Consider the following 23971-nt stretch of genomic DNA (forward strand, 5'->3'; position numbering starts at 1 on the left):
CACAATAAAAAGCAAAAAAAGAAGAAAAAGGGGGAAAAAAGTTCTCCTTGTGATTAGAACTCTTAGGATTTACTCTTTTAATAACTTTCCTATATAATGCTAACCATAGTCAGGTTGCACATTACATCCCTAATATTTATCTTATAACTGGAAGTTGGTAACTTTTGACCAACTTCCTCCAATTCCCCCTCTCCTCACCCTCCTCTGCCTCTGGTCACCCCAAGTCTGATGATCTCTTTTTCTATGTATTTGGTTGTTTTTGGTTTTGGTTTTGGTTTTAGATTCCACATATAAGTGAGGTCATACCATATTTGTCTTTCTCTGACTTACTTCACTGAGTATAATGCCCTCAAGGTCCATCCACACTGTCACAAATGGAAACTAAAACCACAGTAAGATATCACCTCATGCCTCTTAGAACAGCCATCATCAATTAGGACAGGCATCATCAAAAAGACAAGATAAAAAAGGCTGGCAGGGACGTGTAATAGTGGGAACCCCTGTGCACTGGGCACTATGAGTGGGATTATAAACTGGTACAGCCACTATGGAAAATCCTCAAAAATTAAAATGGAGGATGGAGGATCCTCAAAAAAATAAAAACAGAACTACCATATGATCCAGCAACTGCACTTCTGGGAATATATCCAAAGGAAATGAAAACCCTAACTTGAAAAGATATCTGTACCCCCCATGTTCATAGCAGCATCTGAATTTATAAATATAATTTGTATAATTATTACATATATAATTAGATGATATTTAATGGAGTATTACTCAGCCATAAAAAAACCAGAATAATCCTTTTTTAAATAGTATTTATAATACCCCTTTACTTTTCAAGAATCTTTATAAATTTCCTGTCACTTAACCGTTAGACCAAATTTAAAACAACCTTAAGTCAAAGCTTGCTGGGTAAATAAAACAAACATTAAGGCCCGTCCTGAAAAGTATCTCAGTTTCAAAAAAAACATGTTTTATGTTTTAAAAAGTATATGGCTTACCCTTTTAAAAATATTTTACATGAAGAAAAATATCATTTTTAAATCCATTTTAAACTAAAAGTTACATAAGGATACGCTTCCAAATATTTTCATTTAACAGCTACAGAATGCTTAAAATGCAAGGTTCTATATCAAAATGGGTGACAAAAAATACGTAAAAATCAACTTATTTCCTACCCTCAAAGAGCTTAAAATATAGCAGATAAGAAGTAATAAGGACAAATTTCCATGCAATTGCAATAAATTATGATATTGACTATATTCCATACCAAACGATATTCCCAATTTTCTAAGAGCCTTTTTTATATAAAAGGGTGGGGGATTAGGTATCAAATGATATCAAATGATTTTCTGCTCTACTAAGTTTATCATACAAGTTTTCTTACTGAACCAAATGAGGTAATGAATCACGTAACTGTATCTTTTCTGTTAAACCATCTTTAAATGCTCAGATAAAAATTTCTTAGTCATTGGGGTGCCTGGGTGGCTCAGTCCTTAAGCATCTGCCTTCGGCTCAGGTCATGATCTCAGGGTCCTGGGATCAAGCCCTGAATCAGGCTCTCTGTTCAGTGGGAAGCCTGCTTCTCCCTCTCCCACTCCCACTGCTTGTGTTCCCTCTCTCGCTGTGTCTCTCTCTGTTGAATAAATAAATAAAAATCTTAAAAAAAAAATTCTTAGTCATGATTAATGACTCTTTAACTGTTTCATTAGTCTTAATTTTATTACAGATTTGTACAGCAATATTCATAAGTGTTTTCCAAACTCTGTTCCTTAGAACACCAGAATCCCATAAATTGTTCATTGATAATCCATGACCAAAACAAAACAAAACAAAACAAAAAAAAGAGGAACCTGTAAAATACTGGGCTAAACTGCTCAGGGATCCTAATACGCTACAGTGCCCTATGAATCTCCAAAACAGTTCCTTATGCAGATTTTTCCAAACTTGTCTAGCCACAAAATTCTTCCATAGGACTTCTATTAATATCTAGGACAACTCTAGTAATCTGTTGAACATAGCTTAGTCAATAGTTGACCTAAACATTCTCCTTCAGTATAATTTTTGGTATTAAGAATATACTTATACTAATACAAGGGCATGGATAGGAAGATTCCCAGTCATTTAATTTTAAAAAGTAAAAATTTAAAAGGCAACTCGTGTAACGTTAATTCCTCCATAGTTATTGGTCTATTAAGTTGTTACATTTTCAGTCAATTTAAAAAAACTGTTCTTTATCTTATTTAGTTCTTTTCTTCATTTAATTCTACTTTGGAATTCGTACTGTTACTCTTCTGTCTTTTCTGTGGTGTTTTCCCTATAAATCTTGACCCACCTTTTTTTACTTTTAATCCTTCTAGGTTTATTTGTGCTAAGTATACCTTTAAAAAACAGCAAATAGTTGAGGATTATTTTTTAGTATGAGTCTTTTAAAAGGGAATTGTTTTACTGATTGTTGTTTTACTGATCCTTGTTTTTTAAAACCTTGTTGTTTCCTTGCTGGTTGTTTTTTTTTCCCCCATCTCTTGCCATAATCTTTAATCTTGTCTAGTTATTTAGGAAACAAATACATATCCTCTCCTATTTTAAATTTTACTAATGGTGACTTCCCAGATTTTTTTATAGTTTTCTTTAACCACTTTTTGGGTGATTATCAAAGGAAAAATGAAATTCATGTTAGGATACACAATCTGATGCAGGTTGGTCAAGGACTGATCCCGCCATGACACCTGGCCCTCATATTCTATCCCCGAGTTCTCAGATTATAAATCATAACCACAGCCTATCTTTCTGAGTTATTTCCGGCACTCTGGTTAATTTGTTTCAATGCTTATTCCCAGTGCTTTTGGACAAAGATGTCCTTTTCCCTAATTTGACTTTTCTCATTTGACTTTTTCTCATTTAAAAAAAAATTTTTTTTAAGCACACATGCAATACATTTTCTCTAACTCCTGAAAATCTAAAAATATCCTTCCATCTTCCTCACACATGAACCATAATTTCGCTGCGTATACAATTTTTTGGCCACAACCCTTTGTTTTGTTCTTTGCAGACCTCTGAAGCAATTGTTCCATTACTTCTTGCACTTTGTGTTGCTGTGTTCAAAGTGTTCAAAGAGAATACTTTTATCCTTTCCAATTTCTTGGATAAAGACACTGGTTCCAGTGACTTTTGTCAACTACAGTTAAGAAGTGTGTATGTATTTGCTACTGCTTAATCTAGTATCAGCTTGAATAAATCAGGCTAGCAATGTGAATAGGATATTCTTTTATCTGCTTTTTTCATTTCTACACCAAATACCTCTTTTGCTCTATGATCAATAAGCAATTCTGCTGATTCTCTTGCTCAGGTTTCCTTTAATGATTAGTCCCTTGGTTATTTAAATCAATAATCATTCATTTGCAGCTGGCACATAACCTGCCTCCTCTACACTGATGATTTATGAACCAGTAGCTCCAGAATCTCATTTCCAACTCTACTGGATCTTTCTGCCTGAATGCCAAAACAGATGTGTCTAAAATCTTGAAGATCGCCAACCTGTTCTACACTGTATTTCCTTTCTTAGTGAATGGCATTGCCACCCAGTCATCCCATACAGTTCCTAGGTCATACCAGACCCTCTTACTCCCTTCACCTCCGTGTAGGTCCTCCATTCTACCTCCCAAACGTCTCTCTGCTTATCCTAGACCCTCATGATTCTTGCTACTATTATAATCTATTAACTATTTTGCCTGACGTTGTGATAATATAATTTCTACTCTATACACTCACCTAAAATGAAAATCTAATTATGGCATATTCCTGCTTAAAACCCTTTAACAAATGACACACTTTTCTTAGCCTTGCTTCTTGTTTACCAGTGCTTTCCTTCTTATAAATCCTGTAGTCTGGTCTTAAAACCATTTATACTTCCTCCAAATTCTAGGCTATTTCATACCTATGTGCCTCTGACAAAGGTTGCGCTATCTTACTGAGAGCACCCTTCCCAGCTAGTCTGCCTGGCCAACCTTGCTTCATCAGCAGTGGCCCTTTTGCCTGGGGTGGCTCAGTCAGGTAAGTATCTGCCTTTGGCTCAGGTCATTATCTCAGGGTCCTGGGATCAAGTCCTGTGTCGGGCTCCCTGTTTGGTGGAGAGTCTGCTTCTCCCTCTCCCTCTGCCCCCCAACTCGTGTTCTGTCTCATGCTCTAGTAATTTTTAAAAATCTTTAAAAAATATAATAATCGGGGCTCCTGGGTGTCTCAGTCAGTTAGGCGGCTGCCTTCGGCTCAGGTCATTATCTCAGGTTCCTGGGATCGAGTCCCGCATCGGGCTCCCTGCTTGGCAGGGAGCCTGCTTCTCCCTCTCCCTCTGCCTGCCTCTCTGCCTACTTGTGCTCTCTATCTCTCTGTCAAATAAATAAATAAGATCTTAAATAGTCATCATCATCATCATCATCATCAGTGGCCCTTTGTAAAATACCTTCTGAAATATTTGTCTTAATGTATTCTAGTGAATCAGTTATCTGTCCATCTGAGGTCCTAATCATCAACTACACTAGCAACTACTACTTAAGGGCAGAATCTATTTCTTCCTCATTTTTCTTTTATCTTCAGTACATATTAAGGTCTAATAAGTACTTGTTGAATAATCAAATTTAGAAAATAAGTTATCAAAAATACAGGTCTAACAATCAGGACCTAATTAATTCAAATTTACATGAGCATCTACTTCTGAATAATTAAAAACTAGCTATCCTCCCTAGGTCTCAGTTTACTTCCCTCTGAAGGAGGTTCATAATAAGTACATAGCACGTGATGATAGAGCAAGGTCTCAAATCCTTACCTTAGAGTAACAAATGGGAACTTTTCTATGGCAAACAAATAGTTGGAAGAATAAAATATTAACGCTTCTCACAAGTGTTAAGTGGTATACAAATGCAAGATAGTATTATCTTTTCCGTTTATCTTTACAGAAGAATCTCCCTAAGACGATGTTAAAGACCTAGTCAGCCATTTCCAAGAACTTTACCCAAAAAGCTTTTCATAGACTGTTTGTTTAGTTTAACTGTTGGCAAACGAGGCCATTGAAAATACAATAAATTTTCCCTTATATTTCTGCCATGTCATTCAGTTACTCACATAGCAACAACTAACCCCTGGCAAAAGCACATGATTACTAAGCTAACCATTCAGTTGTAACACTAGAAAAATCATGGCAACCGAACAATATCATCCATGGCAAAAGACTGACATACATAAAGAGCTGTGATAAATAGGTTGGACCCATCTTCCCAACCTGATTATAAAAAACATCCTACTGAATTCCTTGTACTAAATAATTCATAGTAATGAATTCTGTCATAACAAAGCTGATAAGGCCCTATGGGCTAGTAGTTGGAAATGCTTTCATTTCTGTGAATTATTTATTGTGAGGTCATTTGTTTTAATAGACTTTGGTCTGTACCAAGTACTCACTAACCAAAAACTCAACACAAAAAAAATTAAAAACATTTCTCATTTAAATAAAGGGAAATTTTAATAGATTTTTTCAGAATTAACACATCCTTATTTTAAAAAGCTTATTAATTGCTGTTTATTCATGTTTTTTTAACATACCTACTCTATTAGACACTGTTCCTTGCACTTATTCCTGAATTTCAAAAATCCTCTTTTCTTTACATACTACAATTTATAGGAACCATAAATAGTTTGAAAAAGATCTATCAATTATTTCTTTTGATGGTCCCACAAACTAAACAGCTAAACTGACACCTAAAACTAAGTAGCAAAATAATGACCCCAACGCAGGTCCTCTGATGCCCTCTCCAGGGAACTTTTTCACTCAACCCTCACCCAGACCCTCACAACGTTCTAGAGATCTGAGTCAGTCATAACAACAGAGTCCGTCTAATGGATAATTAGGTTAGTAGGACATAATCAATGTTTAACAAAGCTAGTGTGTTATTTTATTCTGGGAAAACTCCTGCCTTTTCCCTCTTCCTGCGCACCCTCCTCTCCACTCAAAAACAAACAAACAAGCAAAAAACTGTATCTCTGAATTTTCTTCATCTCTTTTTCACTGTGCACAGACTTCCAATGAAAACCAAATTAAGAGAAAATTAAGAAAGGAAGAGAAAAAGCAAGTATGTAAAAGCCATTCACTCATAGGTTACACAAAACTGTCCTTTTATTTTTTTTTAAGATTTTATGTATTTAATTAATTGACAGAGAGAGAGAGAGAGACAGTGATAGAGGGAACACAAGCAGGGGGAGTGGGAGAAGCAGAAGCAGGCTTCCCGCCGAGCAGGGAGCCCGATGCGGGGCTCGATCCCAGGACCCTGAGTTTTAAGCTGATCTGGTTAAGATTTCTTTTTTGTTTTTCATCAGCATTAGGTACTATGACAACTTTATCTATAACTAAAGCAAAACGTACTCCCTTGTATCTTAGAGTACTTCAACTCTCACTTTCCCTAGCCAACAAGTAGCAATTTATACCATTTGATAGCCATGTGATTTGCAGGTACTCTGCATGGGAGGATCTATATGATTATCTAAACACTAAAATGACATGTAAAGGCCAGATGCAAACACATTTTGTAAATATATGAGAAGGCTTCTAAACCCATACTGGGACAAAGTTTGTTCTTCCTAACTCTCATGATCATACTACTACTGCTTATTAAAGACTATAAAGAGAGTCAAAATTGCAAAAGAATTAGAAAATATGCCAATAAAAAAGGAAGACTATACTTCTTCACGTTTAGTGCGAGCCATCTACATATACCCCTGCCCTCAATGAGGCAAGAAATACCATGGCATAAATAAAATGTCCTAAGAATCTTCAAGAAAGTTAAGTCTCTAATTTATTTCAGGCTTTTTAGTAAAAAGCCACAGCTACTCAAAGGTGGGGGTGAGTGGGGTAGGGAGAAAAAGGTGCTAGAACTGGAGATAAATGACACTATCATCTACTCGGGCCCCCTACCAAAACTGTGGGATCTCCTCGACTCCTCCTTTTATCTACTCCACTGGGTCAAGTTTGTCTACTACAGCTGCTGGGAATACAAAAAGGACTCAGGCCATTTGGATCCCTCAAGTTATTCCCAGGAGAGACAGAAAGAAGCAGACTTTTACAGCCCACGGAAGCAAGTATTCTGACAGACACCATCCCAGGGAACTGCTACAAGAGCTGGCAAGAGAGATGCCTAAGCAGGCTGTCAGGTCGGCAAGGCTTTGCAAAGGAGGCACTGGAAGTGGGTTCTAACGAATGTGTGGGAGCTACGCAGGCAAAAAAGAGGGCGGACACCCCTGACTAGAGCAGGGAGTGACAAAGGAACCACAAGTAGCGCAGCAAGACCAGGACCATCAGAGAGAGCAGAGCAAGAGCCAAGACCCAAATCATAGTTTTAAGAGACTAAGGGATTGGAAATTATTCCAAAGATAGTAAGTGAAGGAGTTAAGCAAGGGAAAAAAAATAAAAAACAAAACAAAACAAAACAACAACAAAAAAACCTAGAAGTGGGTAGAATGTATTGAGGGTGGTTCTTTAAAAAAATAAAAAAATAAATTAAAAAAAAAGCATAAACAGATTGAATAAGGACATAAATACATAAATAAATTTAACCCCATACTAAATTTTAAAAGGGACAAAAAGAAAGCAGATACTACAGTAGGCTCTGAAAAGAATAAAATAACACTTTTTCTTGGTAAATTTAAAGTATACTGTACTATCACCAAAGCCTGGATTTTCAAGTCTAAACTTAGTTTCTTCATACATCTCTTAACACATTTTCTTAATACATTTTTTAACAAATCTACCTAAGGCTGCCTTATAATAACCTTGATTCAATTCTGACACTAGTTTCTGATCTCTGGTCACCTAAAAGCTGGTAAAAAGGTATCAAAGACCTATAGCTTTTATTGCTATTACAACCAAAATTTGAAAACATAAAGGTACAAATAACTCTTTACAATCATATTACAGGAGAGGGGGCCAATCTTTGTATTGTATGTGGGGCTTTCATAATGCAATATCTGGGTATTTTTCCAGGCTCATTTCCTACGTGCTTCTTCATTAATTCATGAATATACACTGTATCTTTGGCCCACTTGGCACAGGCCTTCTTTTAAGTACTTTAAATGTTTTTTTTTAAATAATTTTTGACATTGTGGTTGTTCTTTTAAACTTCAGCAATGAAAGCTATGAAAAGATACTAAATAAAATATATCTATTTTGAAGCAGAACAACCTTTCTCTAGGTCAGCATTTGATGGCCACTAATCAAAGAATAACCTTCATCAATTCCCAATTAGTAGTTATTCTTAAGAGAGGAGTAATTTCCAGTAATAAGCTAGTTACTTCTTTATTTAACTCAGTTCAGTGTTTTCCTCATGAGGGGCCTGTCAGAACACCAAAACGGGATTCATTTGGCAAATACAGTCAGCACTTTTTTGGGCAGAGAGATGTTGCTACCCCTTTATAAAAAGCCAGGCCACTGAACTTGAACAAGGAATGGGTTTGCCTCTAAGCAAGGGAAATATAAGGATACTTAGTAAACAGCTTAGTAAATCAGCCTCAAATCAATTTAATCTGACTGCTGGTCCTGTTTTAACCTCACGTATTAATTCTAAGAAGTTAGTTCTTTGCTCCTTGTTGCCCGAGCCTCTAACTTGTACCTAATTGCCAAACTTACCTCTGCCTTGACTCCATAACTCTTCTCGTTTCCACCAACTTCATGTCTGGCATCTCTATCCATTTTTCCTAGTCCTGGTTCCCATGTCATGCTATTCTGAGATCTGCCAGAACTTAAAATTCAGAATTCAGATACCAAACCCAGACTCTCAAACTAGATCTCTAAATATCCCAACACTTAACCACTTACTGATCAACCTTTATCTATATCACATAGTAAGACCGTCCTCATACTATGCCCTATGGGCCCTGCAGAGACATGCACCTCACCGTCATCACAGACTTCCCTGAAACCAACTGCTCAATTGTTCTGGACATTCTTTCACTCTAGGATCTGCCCAGACCTTCTGCCCCATATCTTCACTGGGAGGCAGTCACCTGTCATTCCCTGAATGGCTAGTTCTGACAAAAGTGGTCCTAGGCCCTGCAGGAAACACTAGTATGTACAGGACATGATTCACACCTTCCAGAAACTTATATTCCAGGAAGGAAGTTAAGTCAAGTAACTACAGGGAGAGTCAACAGGTACTAGAGGCTTAGAAGAAGCAGAAGGATATCTATTAGGGCAAACCCTTAAGGGATGAAGATTATTTTAATATAGTGAGATTGAAAAGCTGAAGCAAAGAGAATAGGAATTAAAAGTGAGAAAAGCATAAAGATAAAGCAGTGAAGCCAGAAAGGGTACAAAATTTAACCAAAAAAAAAAAAAAGGTAAGTGGTCAGACACGACTAAAATATAGAAAAGTATAAAGAAGTAAATCTAGAAAGATAGGTCAGGGTCAGGCTGAAAGCAGAGGTTCCAATGCAGAGCCATTAAAAATAATTGAGCCAGCCAATATGATGCAGCATTTGGTCATTCTTGTGCTCCTATGTTCTGTGATTAATAAAAACTGAAATATTTTTAAAAACATAAAGCTAGATCTTTGTTTATTTTCTTTATTACTCACTCCCAGCTACCTAGCAACAACCCCCAAATTTCTTTCTTCAACCCATGAATTGGTGGAACCCAGTAGGAAAATGGGGAGAACAATAAAGAACAAATGGAAAAAGAAGAACCATAAAGTGAACAGAATCACAGAATCACTCATCTTACAAATGCTGGAGATCCCCAGAGATCAAATGGTCTGTCCCTCAGCTTTCAGGCATGTATGTCTTCCAAGTTCACAGAAACCTCATCTCATTGTGAAACTAAGTTTAACATCAAACCCCTTCCAATCCACTGGATCATCTTCCAAACAGCATATGCATACCCCACAAAGTTCACAATAAAAATAAAAATGGGCATTCATGTCTTACTGTGGAAATACTGACATTCAAAAGATGACAACCCAACACATGAACAAAAAAGGCCTAGGAATGGTAGTAGCACTGCCTTATCCAGGACCACACACCCAACATATATCCTAAGTCATCATCATCAGGGCTTCGTTACAGTCCAGGCTCCATTTTATTATCTGAACAATTCATCACATTACCAATGCTCTCTCCTAGGCCAGACACTCAACTCTTAAACTGAGTTCTGCAAATATTAATTTAGCTTACACTAAGTGCTGAACTCTGTGCTTGGCATTTGAAAAGATATAAAAATGAACCGGGACTTAATCCAGGACTTCAATACCTTCTTTATCAAGCTGCCTCTTCTTCTTACATGAAAAAAGATGGGGATAGAAATGGTCATAAACAACAAGGGCCTGGACTGATTTGATGAACTCCAAATTAAGAAAAAGGCATTAAAAAACACTGGTAGAAAGTAGTTTTTAAACGACCAAGCATACCTTAAATGAACGAATGAATGTGATTGACCAAGGAGGTTTTCTTGAATAAAGAACACAACTTGCATGCAAAGATCTGTATCTAATGACAAGGAGGGAAGTTAGAAGCAACTCAAGTACCAGAGACACTTGTTATCAATGGAAATAAGATAGTCATGGAAAAAGGAACATGTTACTCATCATGATGTTCTTGAATTCTTTCCAGCATGGCTAGATATGCAAGGCATCAAAGCTTGGTGCAGCCAAGCCCAGAAACAAGATTGAGAACTACAGGTAGAAGTAAGGTAATGGTGACTAGAAGCAAAATCTCTAGGTGCAGGCAAAGGGCTTTTAGCCTTAAGCAAAAAGCAAACCATCTCAGAGGTAAGGGAAGTGGTAAGCTGTCACACCTAGCTGAGAGAAATACTGCAGAAATGCCAAAAATGGTGACAACTGCATACACTATAAGCAGTACACTAACAAGGGACCATTTGTTGGGATAGAACGAAAACTAACACTTAGATGTAGTATTTTCCTTTACTCGTTCGAAGTGGAATTTTCTCTTCTGTTATTACTTCAGTTGTTGTTTATAAGATATTTATACTTTATCTAAATGATTTTAATTGATTTATAACCATCATTTCAATAACACCTATGCCCTGTTTGAGCTAAGACACAGGTTACACATGCTGGAAGAATCTAATTATTAGATATAAACTGTTCCAAAGGGCTGCACACCCCAGGCCAAAAATGTTAGCAGTAGGAATGGGCTCTCATTATAAATAAATATTTTTTATTATGTTCAGTTAGCCAGCATATAGTACATCATACGTTTTTGTTGGAGTGTTCAATGATTTATTAGTTGTGTATAACACCCAGTGCTCATCCCAACACATGCCCTCCTAAATATTTTTTTAATTAAAAAGTATTTTTTTAAAAGACCAGGTGTCATTTCTTAGTATGGCCTGAGGAACACCTGCATTAGGATCACCTGCAGTACTTATTTTAAATGTAGGTTCCAACCCAGACCAGTGGCTTTCCAAATCTGTGTTTATTATAAAAATCATCTGGGGTACTTGTGTTTTATTTTTTTAAAGATTTAATTTTTAAGCAATCTCTACACCCAACATGGGGCTCAAACTTACAACCCTGAAAGCAAGAGTTACATGCTCTACTGACTATCCACCCAGGCACCCTAGGGTACTTGTTTTTAAATGTCAATGCTCATACTTACCACATCAGAATCTCTGACACAGACATTCTGAGGACCACAGTTTGAGAAACACAGTAATAGGACAAATGCTTTGAAAATACAACCTATCTTGGTGGTAGCAAAAAAGCTACCAATATATTCTTGAACAGCTATACAAATTTTGTAAATCATCTTCAATGTACAAATAGATGTAACTATTTCAAGGAATCATGAAATAAATCCTTTAGGATTCATGTGATTAATCTCCAATCATTCTGCTTTGTAAAGCAGAATTTTCACTGAAACAGGGAACGTATATAATAAACAAATTGAGAACCAACTTCTAAGAGAGGGGCATGGCTACAGAAGTAAAGGAAACAGAGCCAATCATGATCTTTGAATCACAGCAAGAAGAGAAGGTCTTAGAGGGAGAAACTGGTCAGTGGCATTGCCGAACATTTCAGGCATATATACATGAAGCAATGGGGGCACACAAGTTATTTTCAATATACCAAAATGACAAACAACATGAAGCCTGGCTCTTATGAGTCAAGGTGTCTGACATAATGAAATATGTATTTATAAAATATTGACCATACAACCAATCATGAACTTTCTAGCCTTTACTGTCTTATGAACTGCCTCTAACTAAGTGCTCCTTCCTGGGACTGGCCTCCATAATGGTAATTTCTTGTCCCACTTGGATCCTCTTAAATAGTGAGGAAATAGCAATCCACCCTACTGTTCATCATTTTAGAGGCAAAAGAAATACTTCACCCCTGCACAATCAGGTACTCAAATATTTGCTCACTTAAATCAAGGCCCTGATATGGGAACAGAGGTACACTGTCATCACTCCATCAGCAAGTCTTTATTGAGCATGTACCATGAACACAGCAAGATTCTGCTAATTCAGGAGAAGTGAAAAAGAGAAGAAAAAAATCACTGTGCCTACCATCAAAAACATTACAAAGGTAACACAAGGCAATATTGACTGTTATGGAATCTAGCAGAGTGTGTATTAGGAAGTTTACATCCTTGGGTTTTAGTTTATTCTTATTATAAGAATAAGTTTATTTTTATTACTCTCATAATAAATGAAAAGGTCAGTTTAGATAATTTATAAGTTTCCTTCCAGTTCTGAAAATAACTGATTTAGTGAATCATACACTTAGGTTTCCTAAGGGAAACTACAAGATGATAATAGTGAATGGAAAACTTGAGTTTGGAACAGCTGTTTTGTGGTAGCAATAGAATACTAACTACAGGGGTGACTGGGTGGTTCAATTGGTTGAGAGGCTGACTCTTGATTTTGGATCAAGTCATGATCTCAGGGTTGTGAGACAGAGCCCCACATCGAACCCCGTATCAGGCCTGCATCTGCTGCAACAGGCTCCACACTCAGCAGGGAGTCTGCTTAAGATTCTCTCCTTCTCCCTCTGCCCCTCCCCCATTTATGTGCACACGAGCGCTCTCTTTTTATACTAATAAAAAAAGATTTTATTTATTTACTTGACAGAGAGAGAGATAGCAAGAGAGGGAACACAAGCAGGGGGAGTGGGAGAGGGAGAAGCAGGCCTCCCACTGAGCAGGGAGCCCAATGCGGGGCTCGATCCCAAGACCATGGGCTCATGACCTGAGCCAAAGGTAGACACTTAACAACCAAGCCACCCAGGTGCCCCAAATAAGTCAAATCTTTAAAAAAAAAAAATACTAACAGCAGATTACATATGTACAGGATACCTGGGCGCCTTTATCTCTTAAATATAATTTCTGCACAATCCTAAAATTCTGTTCAGAACAGAAAGATCAGAAATCTATAATCTGTATGCTAAAGAATCTGAAAGAAAAAGCAGATTTAGCTTATTAAACTTTAAGTGTAAGAGTGCTGTCCTTGAAAGAGGAGAGATGCATACAGAGACACACAGGAAGCCTGCCATGTGACAGAGGCAGAGACTGAAGTGATATATGTCTAAAGCCAAGGAACATCAAGGAATGCCACCAACACCAGCAGAGAAAGCATGGAATACATTCTCCCCAGAGCCTTCAAAGACAGCATGGCCGTGTGGATATCTTGATTTCTAATTTCTGGCCTTTGGAACTACGAAAGAATAAAATTATGTTGTATTAAGCCACTCAGTGTGTGGTAATTTGTTGGGGCAGCCCTAGGAAACTAATAGAGGGGTTAAGAGCCAGTGCCCAGAGCATCCATTTCCTGGACCACGACAGTCAGAGTATGGTTCTGGGGACACCAAAATGGCAGCATCTTCCTTATTGTGGCCGTGACTTCATCAGGACAGCGACTGTGTACTCTCACACTGGCAGCTTTATGATCATGGATGAGGCAGCAACTCCCTCGGTGGCCTGGTATTGGGAAACTCTGCAGAAGATGGAACTCCACCCCCACCCCGTGCCCCACAACCCTCAAATACTGTTAAATACAGTGTAATAAATTCCTTTATAAAAACAAAGAATGATTACAGGATAGGAGAACTGCTTAATAAAATACAACTCTTTATCAACAGCTAGTATTTTAAACACTCAAGGTCATAAAATGATAAAGCGAAGTTGAAAACAACATTCCATTCAACAATGAAAATATCAAATGTAGAAACTGTATTAAAACTTTACTTTAGATATACGTTGAAGATGTTTAAAAATGCCAGTTTTTACTGAATACATTCCCTGCCACTATACTATCCTTAATGTGTTCTAACACCAAAGACTATAAAGAAAACAAAAGTTAATAAGAAACTGAGAATAAAACATCAGTTTTTTCCCATAAATTCAATCCATCAATAAGCATTCTTCCTGTCTATCTTTCAACTTACTTGTATTTGTTAAATAACAAACCATGCCTGGAAATAAATTGTTTGGATAAGGTCATGCCATCTGCCTTAAAAAAATTACCTACTGGGCCTGGGTGGCTCAGTCAGTTAAGCATCTGCCTTCGGCTCAGGTCATGATCCCAGGGTCCCGGGATCGAGTCCCACGTCGGGCTCCCCACTCTGGGGGAAGCCTGCTTCTCCCTTTCCTCCCCACTTGTGCTCTCTCTCTATCTCTGTCTCTCTCTCTCAAATAAATAAAATCTAAAAAAGAAAAATTTTTTAAAAATTACCTACTGTCCAGTTCTGGGAGTCTTTATGACAGTATGCAAACATATCACATTATTTTACTATATGGTCTACCAGTTATATATAAAAAGCAATGGAAGATTTACAATTCCTTACCTTTTAGGAGTACAATAACTTTTCTAAACAAATCTATTCAATTTTCCCAATCATAATGTAATAGAGGATATGTGGCTTTGTTATGGTTACAACCACAACAAAAATTACATTAATCTGCCAGGTAAATATGAGAATATGAGGAAAATATTCTAATGATTAAAAAAAAGCAAAACTGTAAGACTATTAGAAATAATATTTTTAGTTTTGCCATTTTTACTTAGTATTTAAGGATCTTTTTACAACTCCCATTTTTTACTGTTCAAAATATAAACCCCCCAAGCCTCTTGTGTTTTTCCTGTCTGAGGAACCAAGGATTAATGCCTTCTCCCCATATTCCAAAAAACATAAAAACACGAACTCAAACAATGGGAACCACTAAATTACGAATATGGAAATCACAGGGCAAAGAGAAAGAAGAATTCAAGCAGAGAAGGTAGAAATGGCATAGAGCTAGGTAGGAGCCTGATCAGACAAAGCTGGGCCCCGGCAGAATGGGCAACAGGGCCTGTCATCAGAAAAACTGAGAACAGCAGATGCGTTTCCTACCGCTGAACGTCCTATAAACAGTAATAGGTGAAATGAAACTAACACTTAGAGCCTACTGTGGTATTTTTACAAAGATGTTTTCATTTATTCCTCAAAGCAATCTTACCTGAGTTGAGAAAACTATAGTCCCAACAAATCAAGCAACACAACCAAGGAGACAAACCTGGGCTTAGTCTTTTTCATGATAAACACAGAAAATGGTATTTGTGCACAGGGTCTGATAAAGAGGCTCGTTGTAGCTGGTGGCAACTAGCCTGGTAGCTGTGAATGCCCCAAGCACTACCTGACCACGCTGAGAGACAAATATTCTGGCACACCCAGAACCCACTCCTGGCCAGGGCTAGGAAACTACTGAGTGATGTCAAAACTGCTGCATTTTCCATTCCATTCTCAGGTTCCTCAGTAGCTGCACCCAGGTAAGCCTACAGCCAATTCTTCAAACAAAGGAAGGAGGTAACCCACACATCCCCAGGCTACACACACCCTGACTGCAGGCCCTCCCACAAACACAAGCCCTTTCCAGTATTTTTTTTTTTAAAGTGGGGGGAAAAGTCTTCTTTTTCTTTAAAAAATCTGCCCACCCTCTTGCTCATGACAGAAACTTCTAAAAGAAACAAAGGCAGTCATTCCAATAGGTTTAAAATTAAAACTATGAGTTAAAGAAACACACCAAAATACATTTATATTAATGTTATTTGTCAATCAAGCAAAGATTAAATATATGACATCAGATTTCATCTTGGTTTAGTGAGGAAGAAGCTAGACAGGTACACATTCATTCAACGTCACAGGATGGGTGTGGGACCCCCAAGGAGCAAAGAATGGTAGAAAACCCTGAAAAGGTAGATAAATCTAAAAGAGGTTCATATACTTACGAAGTCTCTGAGATGAAACACAAAACTGGGGTATGAATAAGTGGCATTATTCTTAGGGGACTGGGAAAGATCAAGAGATTGTCACAAATGTCTAAAACCAAAAAAGGCCAGGGACACCGGGCTTGCTCAGTTGGTTAAGCCTCCAACTCTTGATCTCAGCTCAGGTCTTGATCTCAGTTTGGGTCTTGATCTCAGGTTGTGAGTTCAAGAAACAAAAAAGGCTATAAAATACTGCTGTGGAAAATCCACATCAAGTCAAGCATCAATGGCCCAGAATCATATTTAGATCTCTGGTATTATCTTCTAGAGCTGGGGTGGACCTCCAACCTATTTGTATAAATAAAGCTTTATTGGAACACAGCCATGACCACCTGTTCGGGTATTGGCCATGACTACAATGATAGAGACTATATGGCTCACAAAGCCAGAAATACTTACTATCTGGCCCTTTACAGAGAAAGTTTACAAACCCCTGTTCTATACAAAAGCAGCCTGGAATGAAAAAGTTACCTTCAACTACTTACTTACACTGATTATCAACAAAAGACCAGTGACAAGATTTACCAAAAGGTCTACTTCCATTAAGTAACAGAAAACATTTATTTCCAAACTTTTACAGACCAATTAAGTAAGTTCCATTCATTTATACACTATTTTGATTAACACCTTGGATAGCTATTACAAAACAACTCATTGTAAGCACATTATATAAACAGTATAGCAGAGCAATTATTTTGACAAAGGTTAAGAAAAGTTTGCTTGCACAAGAAAATTAAGAAATGCTTCATGATCATCTGTCCTTCTCATTCCCACTGTTCACTAAAAACCATGAAATACATTCTTTCAGTGTTTTCATCAGAATGAAAAAAATATTTTATATAGATATATAACATATCATACAGAGATAATCAAGCTATTAGTCACCAAAAGAGGAATCAGCAATTTAGAAGTTTTATAACTCTAAGAATGAATCATTCTACAGTTTTACATATATTTAAAAATTCTCAACTGCCATTATATCCTGCACGTAAAACCATTTCATTACGATTATATAACCAAATGTCACTCACCTATATTCCCTATAAAAATGAGGGGAGGAGGAATTAAATTGAAATAATCAAAAGGATGAAGAAACACTTCTTAAAACATCTAGCTATATATTTATGTAACTGTCAATAAAGTAATTGTTGATAAAGCAATTCAGAGCAAACAATAATCACATATGTCATTTCCAAGACACCCTCAAGTATTATACTAAGTATCCTACCATGTTTTATGCATACTGTACTAACTATCTGAAGGGACAAATATTTTAACTGAAGGAAACCAGGAATGTGGACAGAGTGCAGCTTTGTGTAACTGCAGCTACACTGCAAATTTTTTAAATACCAAAGCCTATTTAAAAAAAAAAATCAAAGGAAACAAAACCTGAAAGGAATTTTGCAACTTATTATCTAATTTAGCAACTTCTTTTCCAAAGTTGCATGTACGTTATCACTATTCTCTCCTGCCCAAATACGCTGAATGGTGGCTCCGTTGGTAACACTACAGAGATACATTTTAAAACATGAGACAGTTTGGTTCCAGAAACTCAGTAAAAGTCTCTAATGATATCTCAGACCACATCTTTAAGTGAAAAAAAAGAAATCTACATTTCAGTAAAGGCATAACAGATGAGAAGAAAAGAATACTTAAATTATGGCGATAAATCAGAGCCCCAAACTGTCTACTGGAAGGAGGGTGAAGGGGAGGGAAGTATGAGGTTAAATACTTACTTACACAAATTAAAACTGCGCTTTCGATCATTTAAAACGACAATTTTGATTTTTATTATTTGGGTATGTTATTATACTGGCCTTAAATCTCCCCTCCCCCACCAGTATGATGCCATCATACCAGACGTGCTTTCCTCCTTGGAGTAAGTACTGTTTTATTGGGCTGGAAAAGAGCTCTTGAAATTGTCCAGACAGGAAAATGTCTAACTGGGAAAAGGAATGGAGGGTGCTTACAGGTACGATCTTCATAAATAAACCTAAATAGTAGTTTCAAGTATAGAATAAATCTACACTCAAGTTACGCTCTTTACTTTTTAAATTGATAAAGATTTTTAACGGTGGCAAGACTCCCAAGTATTGTGGAAAAACTTAACAATTTAGTTTCTGAGATTCCTTGGTTTTCGTTTACAGAAAATGTCAGGGTAAAACTCCATCCACCTGGACATTTAGTTTGCTGACCACCTTCGTTTCTTATCAACTATAAAGCTTCAAATACAGTGATGAGTTCAAGATGTAGCTCAATTATGAAACGAGACGTGCATGAGGAGTCAGAAGAAACTGGAACCTCCTCCCCTTTATTTTTACGTATTTCTCATTCCTCACACTGGAGTCCTCCACCAGCCATCCTTCGAGGAGAAACTTTCTCTCCCTCCTCCAAGCCCCGGGCCGAAGTAGGAAGTACCCGCCCTCCCGAGCAGGGAACCGCGGTGCCCTCGCCGCTCATTGGCTGCGGAGGCCGTCAGTGCTGCAGAGGGCGGGGCCTCCCGGCTGAGAGCAAAATCTCAGGCCCGCACCTCGCCGAGGGTCCGGAGAATCCCCACCCCAGAAAAAGCAGCCAGCCTCCACTAGGGGTTCCTTCTCCTCCTTTTTATTTTGCGGGCCTTCCTCTCAACGTCCCCATATAGTTTCTGACCGTTTGACTCCTCCACGCGGCAATTTTTCAAAGCTCCAACATCTCTTCCCCACCCCAGCAAGCTCCAGTCTAGGACCAAACAGAAAGATGCTGCGGTGTGAGGAGTGAAGCAAGCTGTGGACTGGATCTCCCGAGGGTAGCAGAAGATTCCTTCCTCTGGAAATGATATAATTGCTTAAGTTTTGTTAACTGTTTTAAGTGCACTGGCCTTCGCCAAGTATTGAAGCCAAAAATACTCGGTGTCCATTCAATAAGAGTTGCCACAAAGTATTACAGGGTTAGTCGAATCTCTTGTTGAATCATCCACCGTTTTCAGTGTTTTGTCCGGTTGCCCCTAATACTATGCCATTCTTCGACCACACCCGCAACAGCTCAAGCTCCTATACAGATTTACCACGCACGCATTCTGTACTTTATCCTGTAAAGCAACCTGACAAGACACACTGCTGCTGTCTACAGGGAGTGTACATACTTCTTCAAACTACAAACTCTTTGGAGGAAGATTTAGAAACAATGGTGCTAGTTATGATAGATACACAAGGCTCTACAAACTATGCGCATTCGATTTTTCAACAGCATCCTTATGATCAGTAGTCAGAGGAGGAAAACCATTTCGTTTTTGTAATGCTTTCAGACTTTCAGTTCCGTCACCAGAACTGCTCAAGGATGGGAGATAACCTACTGTAAAATAAGTATATTTTTAGTATTTACCCCTGATAAGGACTACAGCTATGAGAGAACACGATTTTTGTGTTTGACACATCATCTCCCGAGGCCTGCAGTACACAGGAAAGAGGGAACAAGAGTTCTTTAGATCTCACTGCAGCTTCCTCTGGGTTGTGTTGCTTCCTGACACTATCCTAGGGCAATGTGGTGTTCTCATTTTTCTTTTTTGCGGTCCTCTTCGACTTTGGCCTCAATTCTCGGTGTATTTATTTTCCATTGCCACCATCACCATCTCTATTGCCTTTCAATCTCTCTCACATTTGCTAATCCTGACAGGGTACCACGAGAGCCCATTCTCCAACAGGTCGGCCATCCTCCCTGTACTTCTCAAGTCACTTCAGCTTCTCCCTTAGCTTCACGGCTCCCACCACCCACTCTCTCCAGTGAACTTCACTCCTGTGCAGTCTGGCTGCTGCCGAATCCTGACAGCTGGGCCTAACCAATCCGCGAGTGATAAATAACCGACACCGCCAATGAGCAGCAGCCGGGGGGTGGGAGGCGGGACTTCGGCTAAGTTCCTCGGGTCCTGAAACCAAGACCTGTTGCCGCCGCCGCGGTGGCCGCGGAGTTTCTTAGTTACCGCGGCGCCCACGGCGGCCTCGGGCCGCCAAAGCCCTTACCAGGCACCAAATTCCTGCCGCCCGCTCCCGCCACTGCCAACGAACCGGACCGAAACCCCCACCCAGCTCCAGAGCGGCGCGCCCCGCCCCACTTTCCCCGGCGCGGGGATCCCGGAGGCCGCCCCGCGCCCTCCCGGCCTCCCCCTCTCCGCCCGGCTCCCGCAGGCAGCCCCGCCCGGGAGCCCGAGACCCCCGCAGCCACTCACCAGGAAGTTGGGAGTTTTCCGTTCTCCTGCCCGCGGGGGACCCGGGGCGGGCGGGCGGCTCGGCCAGGCGGCGCCGCGGAAAGGCCCGCTGGGCCGGGGGCTGTGGCTGCGAGGCCGAGAGCCGATCGCCACCTCCCGCCGCGCAGCCCCCGCGGACGCTGCAGGCGCGGGCCCCCACCCTGCGCACGGCGAGGCGCGTCCCGAGTGCGAGCCTAACAGCGGCCCATCCTCCCGCGACTCCCGCTCCTCCTACCGCGGCCGCCGCTGTCAGGAGTGTAAACATCCCGGCATCCCCGAGGAGAGGGGCGGGGCGGGCGTCGGCCCCTCCCCGCTCCCGGAGCCCCGCGCCGCGGGTCCCGCACGGCGCTGTGCGAGTGCAGGGAGCCCCGTCACCTCCCCGATGCGGCCGAAGCAGCTCTGGGGGATCCCTCAGGCGTGCGGCTCCCTGTTGTTGGATCCAGCGCGGCGTGGAGTGCGTCGATCTGCCCCCTGAGCCGCATTCCCCTCCTTTGGGCCAACTTTCCTCTAGGCTGGGGTGGGCTGCTTTTTGAGAACTTGTCTTTTCCTCACTTGCATTTGAATGCCCCCACTTTCAAGCTGTAAGCTCAACTGGTGACGTCCCCTTTCTTCTGGATCACAGCTTTTTGATCCCATCCTCTCTTACTAGGTGGTTTGAACTACCTCTGCTCTAAGCACACCTTACATTAAAGTAAGAGTCCTAACGTAGATAAAATGGCTTTTAGGACATTTCTGAAAAGTGAACGACTTGGTTTGGTATTGGGAATCGTTGGGAAGTGGGGGGTGGATACCCCAGACCCCTAGGACAGGAACTGCAAAAGACTGCTGCTTGAGTAACTGGACACGTATTACTGGAGATCACTGCTAGGAGGCAGTATGGAGTCAAACACGCCTTCATTCTAATCTTAGTTCAGTGATAATATATTAACTCTGGCCCGGCAGCAAGTTATTTCACCTCTCCCGAGTATTAGTCTCTTTGTCTGTAAAACAAGAATGGTAATAATACTCATCTCTAGGACTAAGGTTAGAATTAAATGAGATAAGCAAGGTGCTTAAATACAAGAACCTAGCTTATAAGTACTCATTAAGTAGTTGTTACTGCCCCTAGGTCTTTCACTTGTTTGACTTACCTACCAAAGGGATTCAAGCCAAGAATGTGTAGATTATAGCTCAAAGACTTCAGAAGTTAAAACTATGGAATTAAGATTTAGAAGGTTTATTTTTAGCAAGAAAAAAAAAGATCTCAAGAGGAGATGTTGATTCTGTTGGCTCAAGAAGTAGTAATAAATGTACTACTTACAGCTCTAAGGAATGAAGGTACAACTGTTACCAAGATACAAAGTCCTTGCTATCATGGAGCTTACATTGTAGTAGAAAGGCAATAATCATCATCATAAGCCAGTAAATACATACTATGTCAGATGGTGATTCATACAAAAATAAAGCAGGGTAAGGAGACAGGACAGGGAGCATGCTGTTTGAAATGTATTTATCTGGGAAGGCCTCTCTGACATTTGAGCAGAGACCTGAAGGAAGTGAGAAAATGAGCCATGTGTCTGTCTAGAAGTAAAGCATTCAACACAAAAGGAACAGCAATGCAAAGACCCTGAGTGGAAGTGGGCTTGGCATGTGTGAGGAATAGCCAAGAGAGAAGTGTAGCTAAAATCCAGCAAACAAAGGGAGTGCACTAGCAGATGTGATCAGAAGAGGGGATGGGGTACAGGAAGGGGACGAATGTAGAACCTTGTTAAGTTTTAGAAGTTATTCTGGATTAAATGGAGAGTCCTTGGAGGAGTGACCAAATCAGACTTGGTTTAGGATACAATAGCAGCACTGTGGAGAATAGACTGCAAGTTAAGAACAACTAGAATAGGAGACTATTCTTTTTTTTATTCTTTAAAATTTTTATTGTTATGTTAATCACCATACATTACATCATTAGCATTTGATGTAGTGTTCCATGATTCATTGTTTGTGCATAACACCCAGTGCTCCATGCAGAACATGCCCTCTTTAATACCCATCACCAGGCTAACCCATCCCCCCCAACCCCCTCCCCTCTAGAACCCTCAGTTTGTTTCTCAGAGTCCATCGTCTCTCATGGTTCATCTCCCCCTCTGATTCCCCCCCTTCATGAAGAGGAGACTATTCTAATAGTCAGGTGAAAGATATTGATAACCTAGAACATTGTGCATATAGTGGAGGTAATAAGAATGGTCAGACTGCAGATATATTTCTAAGATTTGCCAGTGGGTTGGATGTGGGGTAAGAAAGGAGGCAAAGATGAAGCCAATGAAGTTGGTATTGGAACTAGATCATTCTGTCACATCACAACAAATTAAAATCCGTCCATCAAATAAGAAAAGTGTCACCTGAGTCATACACAAGCCCACCTTGCAGGAGAAAGAACCAGATATTCCCAGAGTGAAGACATTTCAACCTGAAATGGTACAAGAAGTATGATTAAAGGTTTTGGGGGGTTTTGTTTATATTTTACTATCTTTTGCACCACCTTTTTAAAAAATGTAGATAGATTGATAGATAATAAAACATCCCAGTTTAAAGAAATTTCAGATTCATCTATAGACCAGATATTTCATTGGTGTGAGGAAAACTTACACACCTTATGAACACTGATAGGCAGATAAATCAAAATGAGCTCCCGAAGCCTAGTAGCCACAAAGCCTTTGTCTAGGAAATATCCCATTAGTGGCTCTATGGTACCCAAAGTATTGAAATCATCTGTATGTGTCCTCTTCTTTCACCTTAAAGGACGACAGAGCTACAGCTTATATAGTAGTAAAGTGTTTTAAAAGTTGGTAAGACCGTCAGAACTGAATACACCGCACTTTCTCATGTGACTTTCTATTGCCCTGTGTGGACATAAGGGAGGGTTGCCCCAGCCACTGGCCCTTGGCCTGGAGCAAATGCTAATGGAAAAACTGAGATGTGGCCAAAGAGGCTCCTCCGGCCCTGGGGATCATTAGAGCAGAGCCCAGCTTTAACTGCTTTTCTATTCATCTCCCGCCAAACTTGCTCCAAAAATGCTGTCTGGCTCCATGAAACGCATTAATTACAGTCTTTTCTAGGAGCTGTGTTTATACCTAATTACCACACAATACATACCATTAACCAGCAGGTTAACTTTGCTGTAAATGATATTTGATTATGTCACTTAAAGCCCATCAGCTTACACCAAGGCTTCCTATTTTATTATTCATACAGCTTCACTGGCCCCACACAATTTAAAATAAAAATTAAACATAGAATTGATTACCAAAACCATTTTTATCCATAGGCTAAACCAGACCAGATGTTATATACCATGTTCATTGTAAATGCAACTTCTCTGTAAGGAGAGAAGCTTGCTAGGAAAAAAAAAAAAGTGTTTTCCCGATGAAAGATGGTGAAGTAATATTAAAAATAATTTTCCTTTGAAGAAGATCCTA

General features: G+C 39.5%; 1 protein-coding gene across 3 annotated transcripts in view; it reads right to left on the minus strand.

Annotated features, from left to right (window-relative positions):
* NEK7 (NIMA related kinase 7) overlaps positions 1–20754 on the minus strand; it is a 164653-nt gene extending 143899 nt beyond the window's left edge. For 2 of the 3 annotated variants that reach the window (XM_027610102.2, XM_027610103.2), the window contains exon 1: positions 20505–20754. The gene's annotated coding sequence lies outside the window, so the exon portion shown is untranslated. The remainder of the gene's footprint in view (positions 1–20504) is intronic. The other variant, XM_027610104.2, reaches the window with a different exon arrangement.
* Positions 20755–23971: the final 3217 nt, after the last annotated feature.

This window comes from Zalophus californianus, chromosome 10, assembly GCF_009762305.2.
Source record: "Zalophus californianus isolate mZalCal1 chromosome 10, mZalCal1.pri.v2, whole genome shotgun sequence".
In the NCBI taxonomy this organism is placed as follows: Eukaryota; Metazoa; Chordata; class Mammalia; order Carnivora; family Otariidae; genus Zalophus; species Zalophus californianus.